General features: G+C 37.8%; 1 non-coding gene across 1 annotated transcript; it reads right to left on the bottom strand.

Moving 5' to 3' along the window:
- Positions 1-13,417: 13,417 nt before the first annotated feature.
- LOC112739665 (small nucleolar RNA R71) lies at positions 13,418-13,521 on the bottom strand. Its single transcript, XR_003170598.1, has one exon. It is a non-coding gene; the product is annotated as a small nucleolar RNA R71 (small nucleolar RNA).
- Positions 13,522-24,080: the final 10,559 nt, after the last annotated feature.

Here is a 24,080-nt window from a genome sequence, read left to right as displayed (position 1 = left end):
CAGTTTTGGGCCTTCTAATCTGAAGAAAAGTATAAACTATTATACATTGCTGGAAAGTTCTGGAAGTCAGCTTTTCATAGCCATTGAGAACTCTCCATTTGGACTTTGGTAGCTCCAGAAAAACTCTTCCGAGTGCAAGGAGGTCAGATCCGGACAACATCTGTAGTGCTTTCTCTGTCTCTGAATCAGATTTTTCCTCCAGCTCCTCAATTTTAGCCAGAAAATACCTGAAATTGCACAAAAACACACAAACTCATAGTAAAATTCAAAAATATGAATTTTACACTAGAACCTATGAAAACTTAATTGAAATAAAAAAAAGATGCTAAAAACTATATGAAAATGATGCCAAAAAGCGTATAAAATATCCGCTCATCACAACACCAAACTTAAATTGTTGCTTGTTCCCAAGCAACTAAAAACACAGTAGGATAAAAAGAAGATTAAGATACAATAAATCTCAGAGTTTCTAATAAAGCTCAGTTTCAATTAGATGAGCGGGGCTTAGTAGCTTTTTGCTTCAAAATAGTTTTGGCATCTCACTATCCATTGAAACTCAGAATGGTTGGTCTCTTTAGGAACCTAGAATCCAGATGATATTATTGACTCTCGTAGTTCAATTTTTTTTATTCTTGAGCACAACTTTCAAAGTCTTGGCCGTGACCCTAAGCACTTTGTTTTCCAATATTACCATCGGACACATAAATGCCACAGACACTTTAACTGGGTGAACCCTTTCAGATTGTGATTCAGCTTTGCTAGAATCCCCAGATAGAGGTGTCCAGAGTTCTTAAGCACACTCTTTTTGTTTTGGAATACGACTTTAACCACTCAGTCTCAAGTTTTTCACTTGACAGCTTCACGCCACAAGCACATGGTTAGGGACAGCTTGGTTGAGCCGCTTAGGCCAAGATTTTGTTTCCTTTAGGCCCTCCTATCCATTGATGCTCAAAGTCTTGGATCCTTTTACCCTTGCCTTTTGGTATAAAGGGTTACTGGCTTTTTCAATCTGCCCTCCTTTTCCTGCATTTTTGGGTAGTAATGGATATTTCTCTTTTCTCTTTTCTTTTTTCGCCATTTTTATTATTTTTTTGCATGCATATTTTTTTTTTCTTTTGCAACATGCTTTTTTTTTTTGCTGCTTTTTCTTGCTTTAAGAATCAATTTTTGGATTTTTTAGATTACCAATAATACTTTTCCTTTTTCATCATTCTTTCAAGAGCCAACATTCTAAAATTCCAACTTCAAATATGCACTGTTTATTCATACATTCAGAAAATAAAAGCAATGCCACCACATCAAGATAATTAAACTATTCTTATTATAAACTTGAAATTCATGTATCTCTCAATTCTTTTCAAATAAATTTTTTTTTAAGCAAGGTGAGAGATATATGGAACATTTTATAGCCTTAAGACATAAATGCAAATGATCATGCAATAAGAACAAGAGAATAGACAACACAACACAACATAATAGAAAATAGAAAATATAAAATAAGAGGAAATAAAGAGAACGAATCCACCTTTAATGGTGGCGGCTAGTGCTCCTCCTTGAGGATCCAATGTGGTGCTTGATCTCTTCAATGTCACTCCGTTGCCTTTGTTGTTCTTCCCTCATAGCCCTTTGATCTTCTCTAATGGATCTTTGGTCTTACCTTATTTCATTGAGGATGGTGGAATGCTCTTGATGCTCCACCCTCAATTGCTCCATATTAGAGCTCAATTCTCCCACAGAAGTATACCATTGATCCCAATAGCTTTGAGGAGGAAAATACATACCTTGAGGCATCTCAGGGATCTCATGCTGAGGCGGCTGCACAGGTTCTTGTGCATGCTCTCTAGTTTGCTCCATCCTCTTCTTGGTGATGGGCCTGTCCTCCCTAATGGAGATATCTCCTTCTATGACAATTCCAGCTGAATTGTATAGATGACAGATGAGGTGTGGGAATGCCAACCTTGCATCGGTGGAATGCTTATCAGCTATAGGTGCACGAATCCCCCACACCTTCGTACAGCTGTACCAGCAATTGTACTGGGTCGTCCAAGTAATACCTGAGCGAGTCAGGGTCGATCCCACGAGGATTGTTGGTTTGAAGTAAGCTATGGTTATCCTGGAAGTATTAGTCAGGCAGAATCAAGAGTTGATAGATAAATATTTGTGGGATTTAAACTAAATTGACACGTAAATAAAGAAAATAGGAAATTAATAATAAGAATATATTGTATAAATTAAAATCAGTAATAGGAATTAGGTAAAGGATTGGAGTTGCTTTGTCTTTCTGAATTAACTCTGATATCACTATCTTCTTTGCTTGTGAGTGATCTCTTCAATGGCAGGCTGTATGTTTAACGCATTTATTGAAAGGTTACAAATACTCCTCCAGATCTGAATCCCAGGGTTAGTGTGGATCCTGCTCTGCTTGAGGGTGAAGGCATACAGTCCATTCTCCTTAATGATCTTACTCAAAATGCCACAGACAAGGTCAGATCTTCTGGATCAGAGAATGCTGCATCATAGGGTTCTAGCCTCTACCACAGAGACCCTAATCTCCCCGTAAATCGGCTGAACTAGTGTCTCGAGAAGTCCCAATGAAGTCGTGGATTAGCCATCTGAGAGATGTATAACTCAAGCTAGTGGTGCGTGCTTTCCACTGAAGTATTCACACAAACCCAAGTAGACACAGGTGTTTGTCAGGCACGTTTGTCTTAGTATGATGAACAGAGCTGATTGTCACTAATCATCCTATTCACCATGTTGAAGTACGAATATACATCTTAGAATTAATCAAACACGGGTCGAAAAAGAAACAGTAATACTTTTATTAATTCATAGGACTCAGCAGGGCACCTCCACTCACCCTAGGAGGTTTAGAAACTCATACTGAAGTAAAATACAAAGTGAAAATGTGTATGCTGAATGAGATGTTCGAATAACATAAGTTAAATCCCTTAAATACTAAACTAATGACTAGTTAGGGTAAAACAGTCTTTTTAGTTCTGAAATCCAATGTTGGGGCCCATTTGGTGAGTTTTTGGGCTGAGCTTTGATGAGATCTACGTGCTATGAGATCTTTTGGGTGTGAAACGCTAGCTAGGGGGTCCTCTCTGGGCGTTTGGACGCTGGGCTCTTCTCCTTGGGCACTGGACGCCAGTTTTGGGTCTTCTAATCCAAAACAAAGTATGGACTATTATACATTGCTGAAAATCTCTGAAAGTCAGCTTTCCATAGCCGTTGAGAACACTCCATTTGGACTTTTGCAGCTCCAAAAAATCTCTTCCGAGTGCAAGGAGGTCAGATCTGGATAGTATCTGCAGTGCTTTCTCTGTCTCTAAATAAGACTTTTGCTCCAGCTCCTCAATTTCAGCCAGAAAATACTTGAAATGGTACAAAAATGCACAAACTCAAAGTGGAATCCAAACATGTGAATTTAACACTAAAACCTGTAAAAACTTAATAAAAACTAAACAAAATATATTAAAAATTATATGAAAACTATGCCAAAAAGTGTATAAAATAACCGCTCATCACAACACCAAACTTAAACTCTTGCTTGTCCCCAAGCAACTAAAAATAAAATAGGATGAAAAGAAGATTAGGATGCAATAAATCTCTGAGTTTCCAATGAACCTTAGTTTCAACTAGATGAGCGGGACTTAGTAGCTTTTTGCTTTTGAATAGTCTTGGCATCTCACTATCCATTGAAAATCAGAATGGCTGGCATCTTTAGGAACTTAGAATCTAGATGATATTATTGATTCTCCTAGTTCAGCTCTTTTTGAATCTTGAACACAGCTTTCAGAGTCTTGGCCGTAACCCTAAGCACCTTGTTTTCCAATATTACCATCGGATACAATAATGCCACAAACACTTTAACTGGGTGAACCTTTTCAGATTATGACTCAGCTTTGCTAGAGTCCCCCAGATAGAGGTGTCCAGAGTTCTTAAGCACACTCTTTTTGCTTTGGACCACAACTTTAACCGCTCAGTCTCAAGCTTTTCACTTGATACCTTCACGCCACAAGCACATGGTTAGGGACAGCTTGATTGAGCCGCTTAGGCCAAGATTTTATTCATTTAGGCCCTCCTATCCATTAATGCTCAAAGCCTTGGGTCCTTTTACCCTTGCCTTTTGGTTTAAAGGATTTTTGGCTTTTTCAATCTACCCTTCTTTTCTTGGATTTTTGGGCAGTAATGGATTTTTCTGCTTTTTATTTATTTTTTTCTTTTCGCCATTTTTTTCTTTTTTTTCGCATGCATAATAATTTTTTTTGCAACATGCTTTTTCTTTTTCTTTTGCTGCTTTTTCTTGCTTCAAGAATTAATTTTTAGATTTTTCAGATTATCAATAATATTTTTTCTTTTTTCTTCATTCTTTCAAGAGCCAACATCCTAAAATTCCAACTTCAAATATGCACTGTTTATTCTTTCATTCAAAAAATTAAAGCAATGTCACCACATCAAAATAATTTAACTATTCTTTATTGGAAAGCTCAAAAATTTATGCATCTTTATTTCTTCTAAAAAAATCTACTATTTGATTCATGTTTAATGATGATAATCGGAATAATTTATAGCTAATTAGAAAAATAAAAATTAATTAATTACTTACGAATGCTTATGTAATCCTAAAAATTAAAAGACATAAAAAAAATAAAAATAAAATTAAAGACTTAAATATGACTAGTGATCATGCAACTCTAAATTAGGATGAAAATACGTGAGACAGGAATAGGAATAGTCACAGGGTTGAAACTCAACAACCTTCAGCTTGAGAGACTTTGGGCTCTTCAGTTTGAAGGACACATGGTTCTTCAGCTTGAGGGGCACTAGGCTCTTTAGGAGAGAGCTTCTGGCACTTCAGCTCCTCAATTTCACGCTCCTGCTTCTCTTGCTTCTTGATCGGTTTGCAAATCATGCTAGTCTAATCTTTCTGCTCCTCTCTGAGCTGATTTACATTGCTCTGCAAGTGTATTACAGATGCCTTTAGCTGGTCCCAATACTCCATTGGAGGAATCTCTTGGGGAGGCTCAGGTGCCTTCCTTTTGAGTTGATCCTCTTCTATCTTGGAACTCTCCATCACCTGCTTGGTGATTGGTTTTTCCACTGGGATAAAGTTACCCGATGGAATCATAACCTTAGCCTCTTGGCATAGGCAAAAGATGAGATTTGGATAAGCTAGCATTGCATTAGTGGACACTCTATTTGCCAGCTTGTAAATCTCATGGGGGATTATTTGGTGGACTTCCACTTCATTCCCCATCATGATGCAGTGAATCATCACAGCTCTTGAAATATTGACTTCAGAGTGGTTACTTGTGGGGATTATAGAACGCCCAATGAAGTCTAGCCATCCTCTAGCAACAGGCTTGAGGTTCGCCATTTTTAGTTGGCATGGCTCCCCTTTTGTATTCTCAATCCATTGAGTTCCGGGTAGGCATATGTCCTCTAGGACTTGATCCAGCTTTTGGTTGGCTACAACCCTTCTGTTGTATGACTCACGGTCATCCTTTTGCAGAGGTAGTTTGAAGATCTCTCTCACCCTGTTCAGGTGAAAATACATGATCTTCCCTCTGACCATGGTGCGAAAAGTATGGAAGGTTGTTTTTCGTTTGCTTATCTGTCATCCATATATTTTCATAGAATCCCCGAATCATGTTGTATACAACATTTAATTCAGGATTACTTAGAATCTTCCAGCCTCTCCTTTGAATCTGCTCTTGGATCTCTGGGTATTCTTCTTCTCCTAAATTGAATCCCACTTCAGGGATTACTGGCCTTTTGCTCATTATCTTGTTATAATGTTCTTCATGTTGCTTGGTAAGGAATCGAACAGGTTTGAAAACAACTATTTAGTTGTCTTCTTTCTTGTTCTTTGGGGCAGTCTTGCCACATTTTGGAGCCATGGGATTGAATTCTTGATGAGAGAACAGGGCTCCTGCCATACCAAACTTAAAAGTTTTGCTCGTCCTCGAGCAAAAGGTAACAAAGGAAGAAGTAGAAAAGAGAATTAGAGGAGGAAGAGGGAGTAAAAATCGAATGAGAGGTGGTGAGTTAGGGGGAGAGGCACGGTCACATATATATAGGGAGGGGGAGGGATTTTTGAAAATAATTATTAAAGGAAGATAAAGATTTTGAAAAAGATAGAAAAAGATAAGTTGTTAAACTTGAAAGATAAGAAAAGATTTTTGAAAAGATAGAAAAGGCATTAAAGATAAGATATGAAAAAGATTTGAAGGTTTAATAAAAGATATGAACAAAATAAGAAAAGATTTTGAAAGAAATTGAAAGCAAGTTGTAAAAGATATGAAATTTTGAAAAGGATTTGAAAAGTTTTGAAAAAATGGTTTAATTTTGAAATTAAATTGAAATTGAGTTACTTGAACAAGATTTGATTTAAAAATCAAAGAATATTTGAAATTGAATTGGAAAAAGATAAGTTGAATCAAGAGAAGATTGAAAATTTTGAAGTTACCTCCATGATGCCTTGCTGGCGTTTAAACGCCTAGAATGCTGGCATTTTGGCATTTAACACCAGAGTAGTCCTCCCTCTTGGGCGTTAAACGGCCAGCTAGAGCTCCCTCGCTGGCGTTTAACACCAGTATGTGCACCTTCTTGGGCGTTAAACGCCCAGCCAGGGCCTCCTGGCTGGTGTTTAACGCCAGGCTGATGCTCCTTCTTGGGTGTTAAACGCCCAGCCAGGGCTTCCTGGCTGGCGTTTAATGCCAGACTTGCTGTCTCCATGGGCATTTGAATGTCCACTTGCCTTCCCTTTCTGGCGTTTAACGCGAGAAAGATCCTTACTCCAAGGTATTCTGTTTGCTGTTCTACATCATTCTATCTTTGTTTAAGCAATGTATATGATCACTAATATTAAAATTAACTTAAAACATAATGAAAAACTATTTGAAAAGAAAACTAATTAAAATGGAAACAACTAGAAAATTAATAATGTATGAGTGAATATTGGGTTGCCTCCCAAGAAGCGCTTCTTTAATGTATTTAGCTAGACTTCACTGTACTTAACTTAGTAATAGTGTTGAGCCTCCTGGCTCTATATCTCCTCCAAGGTAATGTTTGACCCTCTATCCATTGACAGTGAACCTTGTCTCAGGATCTTTACCTTGAAGTTCTATGTGCCCATAAGGGGATACTCTAGTAATCATATTAGGTCCTTTCCAACAGGATTTGATTTTTCCAGGGAAGAATTTGAGTCTTGAATTGAAGAGCAGGACCTTCTGTCCTGGTTCAAAGACTCTGGAAGCTATCTTCCTGTAATGCCACCTCTTGGCCTTTTCCTTATAGATCTTTGCATTTTCAAATGCAGCTAAGCGAAATTCATCCAACTCATTTAGTTGGAGCAGCCATTTTTCGCCTGCTGTTTTAGCATCAAGGTTAAGGAATCTAGTGGCCCAATAGGCCTTGTGTTCTAGTTCCACTGGCAAATGACAGGACTTCTCATATATCAACTGGTATGGTGAGGTTCCAATGGGAGTTTTGAAGGCTGTTTTGTATGCCCACAGAGCATCATCAAGCTTTCTAGCCCAATCCTTTTTAGAGGAACATACTGTCCTCTCTAGGATTCGCTTTAGTTCTCTATTTGAGACTTCAGCTTGCCCATTTATTTGGGGATGATACGGTGTTGCTACTTTATGGCGAACTCCATAACGACTTAAAACATAATCCAACTGTATGTTGCAGAAATGAGTATTTCTGTCACTAATTAGTGTCCTAGGGACATCAAATATGCTGAAGATATTCTATTGGAGGAACTTCATTACTACTCTGGTGTCATTAGTGGGTGTTTCTATTGCCTCAACCTATTTAGACACATAATCTACTGCCACAAGGATGTAGGTGTTTGAGTATGAAGGCAGGAAAGGTCCTATGAAATCTATGCCCCATACGTCAAACAACTCAATCTCTAAGATTCCTTGCTGAGGCATGCTATGACCATGGAGGAGATTGCCAGCCCTTTGGCAACTATTACAGTTACAGATGAACTCTCTAGAATTCTTAAAGAGAGTAGGCCAGTAAAAGCCACTTTGAAGTACCTTAGTGGCTGTCCGCTCACCTCCAAAGTGTCCTCCACAGTCTGAACCATGGCAATGCGATAGAATTCTCTGTGCCTCTTCTTTAGACACACAGCGTCGAATTATTCCATTCGAGCATCTCTTAAAGAGATATGGCTCATCCCATAGGTAATATTTTGCATCATGCATGAGTTTCCAGGCTTGCTGCCTGGTAAACTCCTTAGGAATGAACCGTATAGCCTTGTAGTTTGCAATGTCTGTAAACCAAGGTACTGTCTGGATGGCATAGAGTTGCTCATCTAGAAAAGATTCAGATATGTCAGTGGAGGGAGAAGAAGTCCCTGCTACTGGCTCAATTCAGGACAAATGATCAGCAACCTGATTTTCTGTCCTTTTTCTGTCCCTAATTTGTATATCAAACTCTTGCAGGAGTAGTACCCATCTTATAAGTCTGGGTTTAGAATATTGCTTAGTGAGTAGATACTTTAGAGTAGCATAGTCAGTATAAATAATGACTTTAGATCCTACTAAGTAGGATCTAAACTTGTCAAAGGCATAAACCACTGCTAGTAGCTCTTTTTCTATAGTAGTGTAGTTTTTCTGCGCATCATTTAGTACACGACTAGTATAGTAAATGACATGCAGAAGCTTGTCACGTCTCTGCCCTAGGACTGCGCCAATTGCATGATCACTGGCATCACACATTAGCTCAAATGGTAAGTCCTAGTTGGGTGCAGAAATGATAGGAGCAGTGACAAGCTTGGCTTTCAGAGTTTCAAAGGCATGCAGGCATTCTTGGTCAAAGACGAATGGAACATCAGTGGCCAAGAGATTACACAGGGGTTTTGAGATTTTAGAGAAATCTTTTATGAACCGCCTGTAAAATCTTGCATGTCCCAGGAAGCTTCTGATTTCCTTGACACTAGTAGGTGGAGGCAAGCGTTCAATCACTTCCACCTTATCTTGATCCACTTCTATCCCCTTTCTTGGGATCCGATGTCCAAGAACAATGCCTTCAGTTACCATGAAGTGGCATTTCTCCCAGTTTAGAACTAGGTTAGTCTCTTGGCATCTTTTCAGAACTCGGGTTAGATGATCAAGATAGGAGTCAAATGAGTCTCCAAAAACAGAGAAGAGAAGTCATCCATGAATACTTCAAGGAACTTTTCTACCATATCAGAGAAGATGGATAACATACATCTCTGAAAGATGGCAGACTGATGAGCGAATAATTTATACCCTTTTTGGCATTGTTTTTACATAGTTTTTAGTTTGTTTTAGTTACTTTTTATTATATTTTTATTACTTTTTATGAAAAAATCACATTTCTAGACTTTACTATGACTTTGTGTGTTTTTCTATGATTTCAGGTGTTTTCTGGCTGAAATTGAGGGACCTGAGCAAAATTCTGATTCAGAGGCTGAGAAAGGACTGCAGATACTGTTGGATTCTGACCCTCCTGCACTCGAAGTGGATTTTATGGAGATACAGAAGCCTAATTGGTGCACTCTCAATTGAATTGGAAAGTAGACATATTGAGCTTTCCAGCAATATATAATAGTCCATTCTTTGCCCGAGATTTTATGGCCCAAACTGGCGTCCAGACGCCCACCAAAGACACTTTTTGTGGCATAAAACGCCAGAACTGGCACCAGAACTGGAGTAAAATGCCCAAACAGGCACCCAAGCTGAAGTTTAACTCCAAGAATGGCCTATGTACGTGAAAGCTTCAATGCTCAACCCAAGCACACACCAAGTGGGCCCCGGAAGTGGATTTCTGCACTATCTGCACTTAGTTACTCATTTTCTGTAAACCTAAGTTACTAGTTTAATATAAATAGCACTTTTTACTATTGTATACTGGGAGACTTTTATGCTTCGAACCCCTTTGGGAGGCTGGCCACACGGCCATGCCTAGACCCCTTTCTCTTATGTATTTTCTACGGTGGAGTTTCTACACCTCATAGATTAAGGTGTCGAGCTCTGCTGTTCTTCATGAATTAATGCAAGTACTATTGTTTCTCTTTCAATTCACGCCTAATTCTTCTCCAAGATATACTCTTGTACTTAATTAAGTTAAGTCAGAATGAAGGGGTGACCCGTGATAATCACCCACTATCTTCGTTACTCGCTTAGCCAAGATCTGTGTGCCTGACAACCATAAGCGGTCTACATGATGTTCAACGTAGTCATTGGATGACAGTCAGTGTATATTCTCTTGGGTCTCTAAGCCACGGCTCGCATTGTCTCTCCTGACAACAGAGCATCTGAATTCGTGATTAGAACCTTTGTGGTATAGGCTAGAACAATTGGTAGCATTCCTGAGATCTGGAAAGTCAAAACCTTGTCTGTGGTATTTTGAGTAGGATCTGGGAAGGAATGACTGTGACGAGCTTCAAACTTGCGAATGTTGGGGCTAGTGACAGTGTGTAAAAGGATAGAAAGATCCTATTCCGACGCTAGTGAGAACCGACAGATGATTAGCCATACGGTAGCTGTACCTGGTATTTTTCATCCGAGACGTTAAATCCGATAGTTGATTAGCTGTGCAGAGATGGTACCTGGTATTTTTCATCTGAGAGGATCATACAGCTTGCCATGAAAGGGAGCACGTATGATTGGAGGAAGACAATAGGAAAGCAGAGGTTCAGAAGCAACAAAGCATCTCCAAACGCTTATCTGAAATTCCCACCAATGAATTACATAAGTATCTTATTTTATTTTATGTTTTATTTATCTTTTAATTATCAAAACCTCATAACCATTTGAATCTGCCTGACTAAGATTTACAGGATGACCATAGCTTGCTTCAAGCCGACAATCTCCGTAGGATCGACCCTTACTCACGTAAGGTATTACTTGGACGACCCAGTGCACTTACTGGTTAGTTGTGCGGAGTTGTGAAAAGTGTGAATCACAATTTCGTGCACCAAGTTGTTGGCGCCGTTGCCGGGGATTGTTCGAGTTTGGACAACTGACGGTTCATCTTGTTGCTTATATTGGGTAATTTTATTTTATGTTTAAGCTTTTTATTTTTATTTTTCGAAAAAATAATATAAAAAAATATATGTGTTTTCGAAAAATTCAAAAAAAAATATGTGTTCTTCAGAATTTTTAAGAATGAATTCTTGAGCTTCATGAAATATGTTGAGAATTTTTAAGAATGAATTCTTGAGCTTCATGAAATATGTTGAAACCTGGCTGGCTGTTAAGCCATGTCTAATTTCTTGGACTGAGGTTTCCACTTTCCATTGCAAAAAGGACATGTCTGTATTTGTTATGCTAAAGCTTGGCTGGCCATTTGGCCATGTCTAATTCTTTTAGACTGAAGCTTTAGACTAACATTACAGGAATCCTGGAATTCTTATTAAAAATTTTGAATTTCTTTATTTTCATTTTTCCAAAATAATTTCGAAAAATATACAAAAAAAATTAATAAAATCATAAAAACCAAAAAAAAATTGTGTTTCTTGTTTGAGTTTAGTGTCAAATTTTAAGTTTGGTGTCAATTGCATGTCTTAATTTTTCTTTAATTTTCAAAAATATATGCATTGTGTTCTTCATTGATCTTCAAGTTGTTCTTGATGATTTTGCTTGTTTGATCTTTAAATTTCTTGTTTTGTGTCTGTTCTTGTTTTTCTTGTGCATTTTCGAATTCATTGTGTTTAAAAGTCAAAATTTTTTAAGTTTAGTGTCTTGCATGTCTTTCTTTTCTTAAAATTTTCAAAAATATGTTCTTGATGTTCATCATGATCTTCAAAGTGTTCTTGGTGTTCATCTTGACATTCAAAGTGTTCTTGCATGTATTATTTGTTTTGATCTTAAATTTTTATGTCTTGAGTGATTTTGTTGTTTTTCTCTTTCTTCATTAATTCAAAAAATTTAAAAATAATATATTTCCCTTATTTTACTCATAAATTCGAAATTTTGGGTTGACCTAGTCAAAAATTTTTAAAATTTAGTTGTTTCTTGTTAGTCAAGTCAAAATTTCAATTTAAAAAAATTCTATCTTTTCAAATCTTTTTCAAAATCAAATCTTTTTCAATTTTCTTTCATGTTTTTCGAAAATTCTTCAAAATAAATTTTCAAAATCTTTTTCTTATTTTTATTTCATAATTTTCGAAATCTTTGCTAGCATTTAATGTTTTGATTCAAAAATTTCAAGTTTGTTACTTTCCTGTTAAGAAAGGGTCAATCTTTAAATTCTAGAATCATATCTTTTAGGTTCTTGTTAGTCAAGTCATTAACTTTAATTTTAAAAATCAAATCTTTTTAATTCCCTTTTCAATCTTTTTCAAAATAAATTTCAAAATCATATCTTTTTCAAAACTTTAATTTCAAAATCTTTTTCTAACTTCTTATCTTTTCAAAATTTACTTTCAAATCTTTTTCAATTAACTACTTGACTTTTTGTTTGTTTTACTATTTCTTATCTTTTTCAAAACCACCTAACTACTTTTCTCTCTCTAATATTAAAAAACCACTAACAACTTTTTCAAAATTCTTTTTAATTAACTAATTGTTTTAAATTCTAGTTTTATTTTATTTCTTTTAATAATTTCGAATTCTAACTATTAATTAAAATAAAAATAAAAATATTTTTCTTTTCTTTTAAATTAATATTCGAATACTCTTTCTCACTCATCTCTTTCTATTTATTTATTTAATTACTAACACTTCTCTTCTTCTTAAAATTCGAACCCTCTCCCTCTCTCTGTGTTCGATTCTCTTTATTCTCTCTCTACCTTATTCTTCATTCTTCTCTTCTTCTACTCACATAAAGGAATCTCTATACTGTGACATAGAGGATTCTACTTTTCTTTTTGTTCTCTTCTTTTTCATATGAGCAGAAACAAGGATAAGGACATTTTTGTTGCAGCTAATCCTGAACCTGAAAGGACTCTGAAGAGGAAGCTAAGAGAAGATAAAACACTACATTCTGGAGAAGACCTTACAGAAATTTTCAAAAAAGAAGAAGACATGGCAGCCAAAAACAACAATAATGGTGGAGATGCAAGGAAGATGCTTGGTGACTTTACTGCACCAACTTCCGACTTCTATGGAAGAGGCATCTCAATTCCTACAATTGGAGCAAACAACTTTGAACTTAAGCCTCAATTAGTTTCTCTAATGCAGTAGAATTGCAAGTTTCATGGACTTCCATTGGAAGATCCTCATCAGTTCTTAGCTGAATTCTTGCAAATCTTTGATACTGTTAAAACCAATGGAGTTAATCCCGAGGTCTACAGACTTATGCTTTTCCCTTTTGCTGTAAGAGACAGAGCTAGGAGATGGTTGGACTCACACCTAAAGAAAGCCTGAACTTTTGGGAAAAGTTGGTCAATGCTTTCTTGGCCAAATTTTTCCCACCTCAAAAGTTGAGTAAGCTTAGAGTGGAAGTCCAAACCTTTAGACAAAAGAAAGGTGAATCCCTCTATGAAGCTTGGGAAAGATACAAGCAATTAATCAGAAGGTGTCCTTCTGACATGTTTTCAAAATGGAGCATCCTATGTATATTCTATGATGGTCTGTCTGAATTGTCCAAGATGTCATTGGACCACTCTGTTGGTGGATCTCTTCACCTGAAAAAATGCCTGCAGAAGCCCAGGAACTCATTGAAATGGTTGCAAATAACCAGTTCATGTACATTTATGAAAGAAATTCTGTGAATAATGGGATGACTCAGAAGAAAGGAGTTCTTGAGATTGATACTCTAAATGTCATATTGGATCAGAATAAAATATTGACTCAGCAAGTCAATATGATTTCTCAAAATCTGACTGGATTGCAAGCTGCATCCGGTAGTACTAAAGAAGCCTCCTCTGAAGGAGAAGCTTATGACCCTAAGAATCCTGGAATGGAAGAAGTGAATTACATGGGAGAATTCTATGGAAACACTTACAATCCTTCATGGAGTAATCATCCTAATCTCTCATGAAAGGACCAACAGAAGCCTTAACAAGGTTTCAATAATAATAATAATGGTGGGAGAAATAGGTTTGGCAATAGCATGCCTTTTCCATCAACTTCTCAGCAACAGACAGAGAATTCTAAGCAGAGCCTCTCTGACTTAGCAACCATAGTCTCTGATCTATCTAAGACCACTCTCAGTTTCATGACTGAAACAAGGTCCTCCATCAGAAATTTGGAGGCACAAGTGGGTTAGCTGAGTAAAATAGTCACTGAAATCCCTCTAAGTACTCTCTCAAGAAATACAGAAGAGAATCCACAGAGAGAGTGCAAGGCCATTAATATGTCCAAAATGGCCGAACCTGTAGAGGAGGGAAAGGTAGTGAATTCCAGTAAGGAAGACCTCAATAGACATCCATTGACCACTAAGGAGTTCCCTAATGAGGAATCAAAGGAATCTGAGGCTCATACAGAGACCATAGAGATTCTACTGAACTTACTGTTGCCATTCATGAGCTCTGATGAGTATTCTTCTTCTGAAGAGGATGAAGATATTGTTGAAGAGCAAGTTGCTTAGTATCTAGGAGCAATCATGAAGCTGAATGCCAAGTTATTTGGTAATGAGACTTGGGAGGATGAACCTCCATTGCTCATCAATGAACTGAATGCCTTGGTTCAACTGAAATTACCTTAGAAGAAACCGGATCCCGAAAAGTTCTTAATACCCTGTACCATAGGCACCATGACCTTTGAGAAGGCTCTGTGTGACCTGGGGTCAGGTATAAACCTCATGCCACTCTCTGTAATGGAGAAACTAGGGATCTTTGAGGTACAAGCTGTAAGAATCTCACTAGAGTTGGCAGACAAATCAAAGAAACAGGCTTATGGACTTGTAGAGGATGTCTTAGTGAAGGTTGAGGGCCTGTACATCCCTGCTGATTTCATAATCCTAGATACTGGGAAGGATGAGGATGAATCCATTATCCTTGGAAGACCCTTCCTAGCCACAGCAAAAGCTGTGATTGATGTGGACAGAGGAGAGTTAGTCCTTCAATTGAATGAGGACTACCTTGTGTTTAAGGCTCAAGGATATTCTTCTGTAACCATGGAGAGGAAGCATGAAAAGCTTCTCTCAATACAGAGTCAAACAGAGTCCCCACACTCAACTTCTAAGTTTGGTGTTTGTAGGCCACCATTAAGCTCTGAGCCTCTGTGAAGCTCTCTAAGAGCTCACTGTCAAGCTATTGACATTAAAGAAGCGCTTATTGGGAGGCAACCCAATGTTATTTAATTATATTTATTTATTTTCCATTATCATGTTATGCTTTTTTTTAGGTAAGATGATCATGTGAAGTCACAAAAATAACTGCAGAATTGGTAGACAGACTGGCGTTTAACGCCAGAAAAGGGTGTCTGGTGTCTGGTTGGTGTTAAACACCAGAAAAGGGCATCAGCCTGGCATTTAACGCTAGAAAAGGTAGCAGAGTTGACGTTAAATGCCAGAAATGGCACACAAAGGGCATTTAAATGCCAGAAAGGTGCAGGGAGCAGAATTCCTTGACACCTCAGGATCTGTGGACCCCACAGGATCCCCACCTCTCTTTCTCTCCTCTTCACACCTTTCCATAACACTCTTCCCCAAATACCATTCACCTATCAAATCATACCCTCTTCCCTATACTCTCTTCCCCACTCATATCCATCTACTATTCCCAAAACCCACCAACCCCACCTACCTCACCATTCAAATTTAAAAACATTTCCCTCCCAACCCAACCCGCTAATACACGACTTCCCTCTCTCTTAACCTATAAATACCCCTCCTTACCACCTTCAACTTCACACATCATAAACACTTACACCCCCCTTGGCTGAATCCAAAACACACCTCCATCTCCTCTATTTCTTCTTCTTCTCCTCATTTCTTTCCTCTTTTATTCGAGGACGAGCAAACTTTTTATGTTTAGTATGGGAAAAAGCTCTGCTTTTTGTTTTTCCATAACCATTAATGGTACCTAAGGCCGAAGAAACCTCTAGAAAGAGGAAAGGGAAGGCAATTGCTTCCACCTCTGAGTCATGGGAGATGGAAAAATTCATCTCAAAAACCCATCACTAGAAAGAGGATGGAGCAAACAAGAGAGCCCACTCATGGACCTCAACAAGAGCATGAGGAAATTTCTCATCAAGAAATCCCTGAGATGCCTCAAGGGATGCACTTTCCTCCACATAACTATTGGGAGCAACTCAACACTTCTTTAGGAGATTTGAGTTCTAACATGGAGCAACTAAGAATGGAGCACCAAAAGCACTCCATAGGATCTTCAAGAGGAAGAACTAGCCGCTGTCACTAAGGTGGACCCTTCTTTAATTTTCTTGTTCTTATTTTTCTATTTTTCGTTTTTATGCTTTATGTTTTGTCTATGTTTGTGTTTATATTACATGATCATTAGTGTTTAGTGTCTATATCTTAAAGCTATGAATGATTCCATGAATCTTTCACCTTTCTTAAATAAAAAATGTTTTCTAAAAAAGAAAAAGAAGTATATAAATTTCGAATTCTATCTTGAAATTAGTTTAATTATTTTGATGTGGTGGCAATACTTTTTGTTTTCTGAATGAATGCTTGAACAGTGCATATTTTTTATAGAGAAGTTTATGAATGTTAAAATTGTTGGCTCTTGAAAGAATAATGAAAAAAGAGAAATGTTATTGATAATCTAAAAAATCTTAAAATTGATTCTTGAAGTAAGAAAAAGCAGTGAAAAACACAAAGCTTGCGAAAAAAAGGGGGGGGGGCGAAAATAATAATAATAATAAGAGTAAAGTATCGTTTTTGTCCCAAATGTTTGGGGTAAGTCCTGTTTGTGTCCCTAACGTTTAAATCGTCCTATTTGTATCCTTAACGTTTATAAAAGTGATTCAATGTTATCCTACTATCAATTATACTAACAAATCAGATTATATTTTTCAATTATTCTCATTTGGATGTATTCATTCTCAATTAGGTCTCACATGGATGTGGTCAATTTTAATATTATACCCACTATTTGTGTTTAGATTCAATTATATCCTTAGAAAAGTGAATTATGTAAATGTTATAGGAATTAGTTTTAACATTTGATGAGCAATTTTTCGGAGTAGATCATCGATTCTATCCCAAACATTTATATTCTAACTTCAAGAAGAGGTTTTTAAAATTCAAACTAAAGCGTTCATGATGTGTAATTGACAACAGGATAACATTGAATCACTTTTACAAACGTTAGGGATACAAATAGGACGATTTAAACGTTAGGAACACAAATAGGATTTACCCCAAACGTCGGGGACAAAAACGATACTTTACTCTAATAATAATAATAAAATAAAAAAAGAAAAAGAAAAAGCAAGAAGAAAAAGCCAATAACCCTTTAAACCAAAAGGCAAGGGTAAAAAGGATCCAAGGCTTTGAGCATTAATGGATAGGAGGGCCCAAAGGAATAAAATTCTGGCCTAAGCGGCTAAATCAAGCTGTCCCTAACCATGTGCTTGTGGCGTGAAGGTGTCAAGTGAAAAGCTTGAGACTGAACGATTAAAGTCGTGGTCCAAAGCAAAAAGAGTGTTCTTAAGAGCTCTGGGTACCTCTAACTGGGGACTCTAGCAAAGCTGAGTCACAATCTGAAAAGGTTCACCCAGTTATGTGTCTGTGGCATTTATGTATCCGGTGGTAATACTGGAAAATAAAATGCTTAGGGTCACGTCCAAGACTCATAAAGTAGCTGTGTTCAAAGATCAACATACTAAACTACGAGAATCAATAACACTATCTGAATTCTAAGTTCCTATGGATGCCAATCATTCTGAACTTCAAAGGATAAAGTGAGATGCCAAAACTGTTCAGGAGAAAAAAGCTACTAGTCCCGCTCATCTAATTGAAACTAATATTCATTGATATTTTTGAGATTTATTGTATATTCTCTTTTTTTTATCCTATTTTGTTTTTAGTTGCTTGGGGACAAGCAACAATTTAAGTTTGGTGTTGTGATGAGCGGATAATTTATACCCTTTTTGGCATTATTTTTACATAGTTTTTAGTATGTTTTAGTTACTTTTTATTATATTTTTATTAGTTTTTATACAAAAATCACATTTCTGGACTTTACTATGAGTTTGTGTGTTTTTCTATGATTTCAGGTATTTTTTGGCTGAAATTGAGTGACCTAAGCAAAAATATGATTCAGAGGCTGAGAAAGGACTGCAGATGCTGTTGGATTCTGACCCTCCTGTACTCGAAGCAAATTTTCTGGAGTTACAGAAGCCCAATTGGCACAATCTCAATTGCGTTAGAAAGTAGACATCTTGGGCTTTCCAGCAATATATAATAGTCCATAGTTTTCCCGAGATTTGATGGCCCAAACTGGCGTCTAGACACCCACCAAAGACCCTTTTTCTGGTGTAAAACGCCAGAACTGGCACTAGAACTGGAGTAAAACGCCCAAACTGGCACCCAAGTTGGCGTTTAACTCCAAGAATGGCCTATGCACATGAAAGCTTCAATGCTCAGCCAAAGCACACACCAAGTGGGCCCCGGAAGTAGATATCTGCACTATCTGTACATAGTTACTCATTTTCTGTAAACCTAAGTTACTAGTTTAAAATAAATAGCACTTTTTACAGTTGTATACTGGGAGACTTTTACACATGGAACCTCTTTGGGAGGCTGGCCACACGGCCATGCCTAGACCTCTTTCTCTTATGTATTTTCTACAGTGGAGTTTCTACACCTCATAGATTAAGGTGTGGAGCTCTGCTGTTCTTCATAAACTAATGCAAGTACTATTGTTTCTCTTTCAATTCACGCCTACTTCTTCTCCAAGATATACTCTTGTACTTAATTCAGTTAAGTCAGAATGATGGGGTGATCCATGACAATCACCTACTACCTTCGTTACTCGCTTAGCCAAGATATGCGTGCTTAACAACCATAAGCGGTCTACATGATGTTCGACATAGTCATTGGACGACAGTCGGAGTATATTATCTTGGGTCTCTAAGCCATGGTTCGCATCGTCTCTCCTGACAACAGAGCATCCGAATTCGTGATTAGAACTTCGTGGTATAGGCTAGAACAATTGGCAGCATTCCTGAGATCCGAAAAGTCTAAACCTTGTCTGTGGTATTCCGAGTAGGATCTGGGAAGGGATGACTGTGACGAGCTTCAAACTTGCGAATGTTGGGGGCAGTGACAGTGTGCAAAAGGATAGAGAGATCCTATTCCGACGCTAGTGAGAACCGACAGATGATTTGTCGTACGGTAGCTGTACCTGGTATTTTTCATCCGAGACGAGAAATCCGACAGTTGATTAGCCGTGCAGAGATCGTACCTGGTATTTTTCATCCGAGAGAATCATACAACTTGCCATGGAAGGGAGCACGCATGATTGGAGGAAGACAATAGGAAAGCAGAGGTTCAGAAGCAACAAAGCATCTCCAAACGCTTATCTGAAATTCCCACCAATGAATTACATAAGTATCTTATTTTATTTTATGTTTTATTCATCTTTTAATTATCAAAACCTCATAACCATTTGAATCCGCCTGACTAAGATTTACAAGATGACCATAGCTTGCTTCAAGCCGACAATCTCTGTGGGATCGACCCTTACTCACGTAAGGTATTACTTGGACGACCCGGTGCACTTGCTGGTTAGTTGTGCGGAGTTGTGAAAAGTGTGAGTCACAATTTCGTGCACCACAGATGCATTGCACAGGCCAAATGGCATTCGTCTATAGGAGAACATGGCAGATGGACATGTGAATGCTATCTTCTCTTGATCTTGTGGATCTACTGTTATTTGATTGTACCCGGAATATCCATCTAGGAAACAATAAAAATCATGATCTGCTAGTCTTTCTAGCATTTGGTCAATGAAGGGTAAAGGAAAGTAATCTTTCCTGGTGGCATCATTGAGTCTTCTATAGTCAATGCACATACGCCACCCTGTAACTGTCCTTTTAGGGATTAGATCATTCTTTTCATTATGAACCACTATCATGCCTCCCTTCTTAGGAACAACTTGGACAGGGCTCATCCAGGGGCTATCAGAAATGGGATAAATAATCCCAGCCTCATAGAGCTTAGTGACTTTCTTCTGCACTACTTTTTTCATAGCTGGATGTAATCGCCTTTGTGGTTGCACTACTGGTTTGACATTATCCTCAAGTAGGATTTTATGCATGCATCGGGCTGGGATAATGCCCTTAAGTATCTCCATCTCTCAAAAATGCATATTTTAGGGAAGATGATAATAGCTTAAGCTCAAGCTTTGGAGGCTTCTCCTTTTCCTCAGAGGTTTCCAGAGGTTCTTCTGAATCAGGCTGAATATCATCAAGGATATCATCTAGCCCTTCTTTGAGGCTTTTGGCCATGTTGACCTCTTCTACTAGGGAATCAATGAGGTCAATGCTCATGCATTCCTCAGGAATGTTTGGATGCTGCATAGCCTTGACAGCATTTAGTATGAACTTTTCCTCATTGACTCTCAGGGTTACTGACGTTAGGATTTTTGCTGGTAAAGAATTTTATAAAAATAGTCGCGTTGTAAGTATAGTTTCTAAACCAACAGAAAATCCCTTCGTACAAACGTTTTGGTTGTCACACGTAACAAACCCCTTTAAAATTGATAACCGAAGTATTTAAACATCGGGTCGTCTTCTCAAGGAACTGCAGGGAAGTATGTTCTTATTATTGGTTATGAAGATTGTAAATTGGGGTTTTGAGAGTAAGGAGCAAATAATTTCAATCGCAATTAAAACAAAGTAAATGACTGTAAAATAAACTTTTGGTAAGGTATGAGAAATTGGAAGTCCTATCCTAGTTATCCTTATCAATGGAGATGAGAATTGAATCTTAATCCCACTTAGTTAGCCTTTACTAAAGCAAGGGAAGGTCAAGTGGACTAATTAGTTTGATCTTCAGGTTCTGGTCAATTCCTAAGAAAGGAATGGAATTATTGAAGTTCAATTCAATTTGCAAAGATAACAACTATCGATCACGTTGAGTTTGATAACTCCTGAGTTACTGATTTCTTAACCAAGACCAGAAGGGGAAAAGTAAATCTACTGGAATAAAAATGTCTTCAGATTGGAAGCAACAGTAACATAAATAAAAGAGAGCAATCATAAACTGAAATACCTCAAATAACATTAATTAAGATAATTATCCATAACATAGAAAAGTTCATAAATTAAATTGAGAAGATAATAAAAAGGAAAGTTGAACCTGATAAAAAGGGACAATCATGAAAGCAAGAAAAATAATCCTAAATCCTAAACCTAAGAGAGAGAGGAGAGAACCTCTCTCTAAAAACTATATCTAAATCATGAAAAGTGAATAATTGGAGACTCTCCTTTGAATGGATGCATTTCCCCACTTTATAACCTCTAATCTGTGCTTTCTGTACTTGGATCTGGGCCAAAAATGGCTTCCGAAATCGCTGGGAGCATTTTTTGTAATTTCTGGCGCGTGGCCTCTCTCAAGCGTCTGCGTGGGTCATGCGGTCGCGTCATCTGGAGTTTTCCTTATCACGCGTTCGCTTCGGTCATGCATCCGCATCATCTGCGTTTTGCTGATGGCGTTCACGTCATTCACGCATTCACGTCGCGCTTTCTTTGCACCAGGCATGCGGCCGCGTCGCCAACGCGTTCGCGTCGCTGCCAGTTTCTTCAAAAACTCCATTTTGTGCTTTCCTTCCGTTTTTGTATGTTTCCTTTCCATCCTTTAAGTCATTCCTGCCTTAGAATATCTGAAACTACTCAACACACAAATCACGGCATCGAATGGTAATAAAGGGTAATTAAAATAGTTATTCTTAAGGCATAGGAAACATGTTTTTCACATATCTCATATAATAAGGAAGGGAAAGTAAAACCATACAATTAACATGAATAAGTGAGTGAAGGATTGAGTAAATCACTTAAATTATGCAAAAAATATATCATAAAATATGGCTTTATTAACCTCCCCACACTTAAACAATAGCATGTCCTCATGCTAAATCCAAGATAAAGGGTAAGGCTAAAGTGGTGGAATCTCATGCAATGCAATCTATTGATGCCAGGGCATCTTGGCCAGTTTCACTGACCTTTTCTTTACTGTTTTTAGGTTAGTTTCATGCATTTCCTTAGGAAATAAGCTAGTTTTGGGTAGATATTCACTTACACCTTGACTCAAGCATACATTGTGCATTTTACATTATTTCATGAGGATTTTGCATAAGTTTAGTGACAAATTGTATGTTGCATTGCCCATGACTTGGACTAGAACTTTGATGCACTCTATTGCTTGATTTCAGGACCAAAGGAAGCAAGGAAAGGGAGGAAACTTGCAAGGTTAATGAGAAAAGTGATTGCCAATGACACTCTCATAGCCATCATTGCCCACGTTAAGAGTCACGTTAACTAAGTTAACGTGAACTCTAACGTGGAAAAGGGAAGTTGAGCCAACGTTAGTGACACTTAACATTGTCACTAACGTTGGCAAACACTCATGAGTGGCCACGTTAGAGCCCACGTTAACCTAGTTAACGTGGCCTCTAACGTTAAAGGGGGAAGAGAAGCCAACGTTAGTGACATTCAACATTGTCACTAACATTGGCCTAAGGATGCAACACACCACATTAACTCCCACGTTAACTTGGTTAACGTGGGAGCTAACGTAAGAAGTGAGAGTTGTCGCCAACGTTAGTGACACTCAACATTGTCACTAACGTTGGAAGCAACCACACAACCCCCCAAGGAGCCACGTTAACTTCCACGTTAACTTAGTTAACGTGGAAGCTAACGATGAGGAATGAATGATGAGCCAACGTTACTCAACATTGTCACTAACGTTGGGATGGCTAAGAATGGCCACGTTAGAAGCCACGTTAACCTAGTTAACGTGGACTCTAACGTGAGATCTAGGGGCACATTGGAACGTTAGTGACAATGTTGAGTGTCACTAACGTTCTCGAAGGTTGGCAAGGCCACGTTAGAAGCCACGTTAACCTAGTTAACGTGGAGCTTTAACGTGAAGCAAAAAGGGGCACACTGGAACGTTAGTGACAATGTTGAGTGTCACTAACGTTCTCGAAGTTTGGCAAGGCCACGTTAGAAGCCACGTTAACATAGTTAACGTGGGCTCTAACGTGAGGCAAATGGGTACATTGGAACGTTAGTGAAAATGTTAAGTGTCACTAACGTTCTCGAACTTATACTTTCACTAAATGTTAACACCCCTAACGCCCTGAGCTGAAGTCTCTGCCCACTTAGCACTTTCTCTCTGCAAGTAAAGCCAAGCCCAAATGAAGAAAAGAACTGCTTCAAACTCAAGATCCAAAGGCCCAAGACTTGAAGAGTAAACTAGAAGCTGAGAAGAGTAGTATATATAGGAATAGCTTTGAATTGTAAAAGGAGTTCTGGAGGCGGGAAAAAGAGAACTACTCTCTGTATTTTACTTTCTCTGCATTTTCTAGTTTTATGATGTATTCTCCATCTTTGTTTTCATTTTCTAGAGCTATGAACAACTAAACCCCTTTCATTGGGTTAGGGATCTCTGTTGTAATTTGATGGATCAATACTAATTTTCATTATTCTTCTTCTATCTTTTCTCTTGATTTTACTTGAAAGCTTTCGATCTTCATCCAATTGAGTAGTTATCTTGGAAGAGAAGCTATTCAAACTTGGATCTCTTTTGAACCTTGAAAGAGGAATGAAGAGATCAAGCAAGAAATGCTTTTTCATGCTGGACCAAATTGGGTTTGGATGGGTATGTGACTATAACCCTCTCAATACTTGATTTGGGAAATGCATGTGGTATAATCAGTGACCATACTTCATCTCTTCTCATGAGCAATTGACCAAGGAATTGGCTATTGATCAAGATTTGAGAGATTGAATTGCAAGAAATTATAATTCAATCACTTAAGATTGCCAAGGAGATCAATGAGTGCATTGATTGAGGAAGAGATGAAAATGAACTTGATCCGGAGAATTGCAACATCTCCTAAGCCCAATGAACTCCCCATCTCTGATCTTACCCATTCTCTTTAATTTCTGCCATTTACTTTTATGAGCAAATCCCCCATTCCCATTTACAATTCTGTAATTTACTTTCAG

This window comes from Arachis hypogaea, chromosome 13 (genome assembly GCF_003086295.3).
Source record: "Arachis hypogaea cultivar Tifrunner chromosome 13, arahy.Tifrunner.gnm2.J5K5, whole genome shotgun sequence".
In the NCBI taxonomy this organism is placed as follows: domain Eukaryota; kingdom Viridiplantae; phylum Streptophyta; class Magnoliopsida; order Fabales; family Fabaceae; genus Arachis; species Arachis hypogaea.
This window is presented reverse-complemented; position numbering and strand designations above follow the sequence as displayed.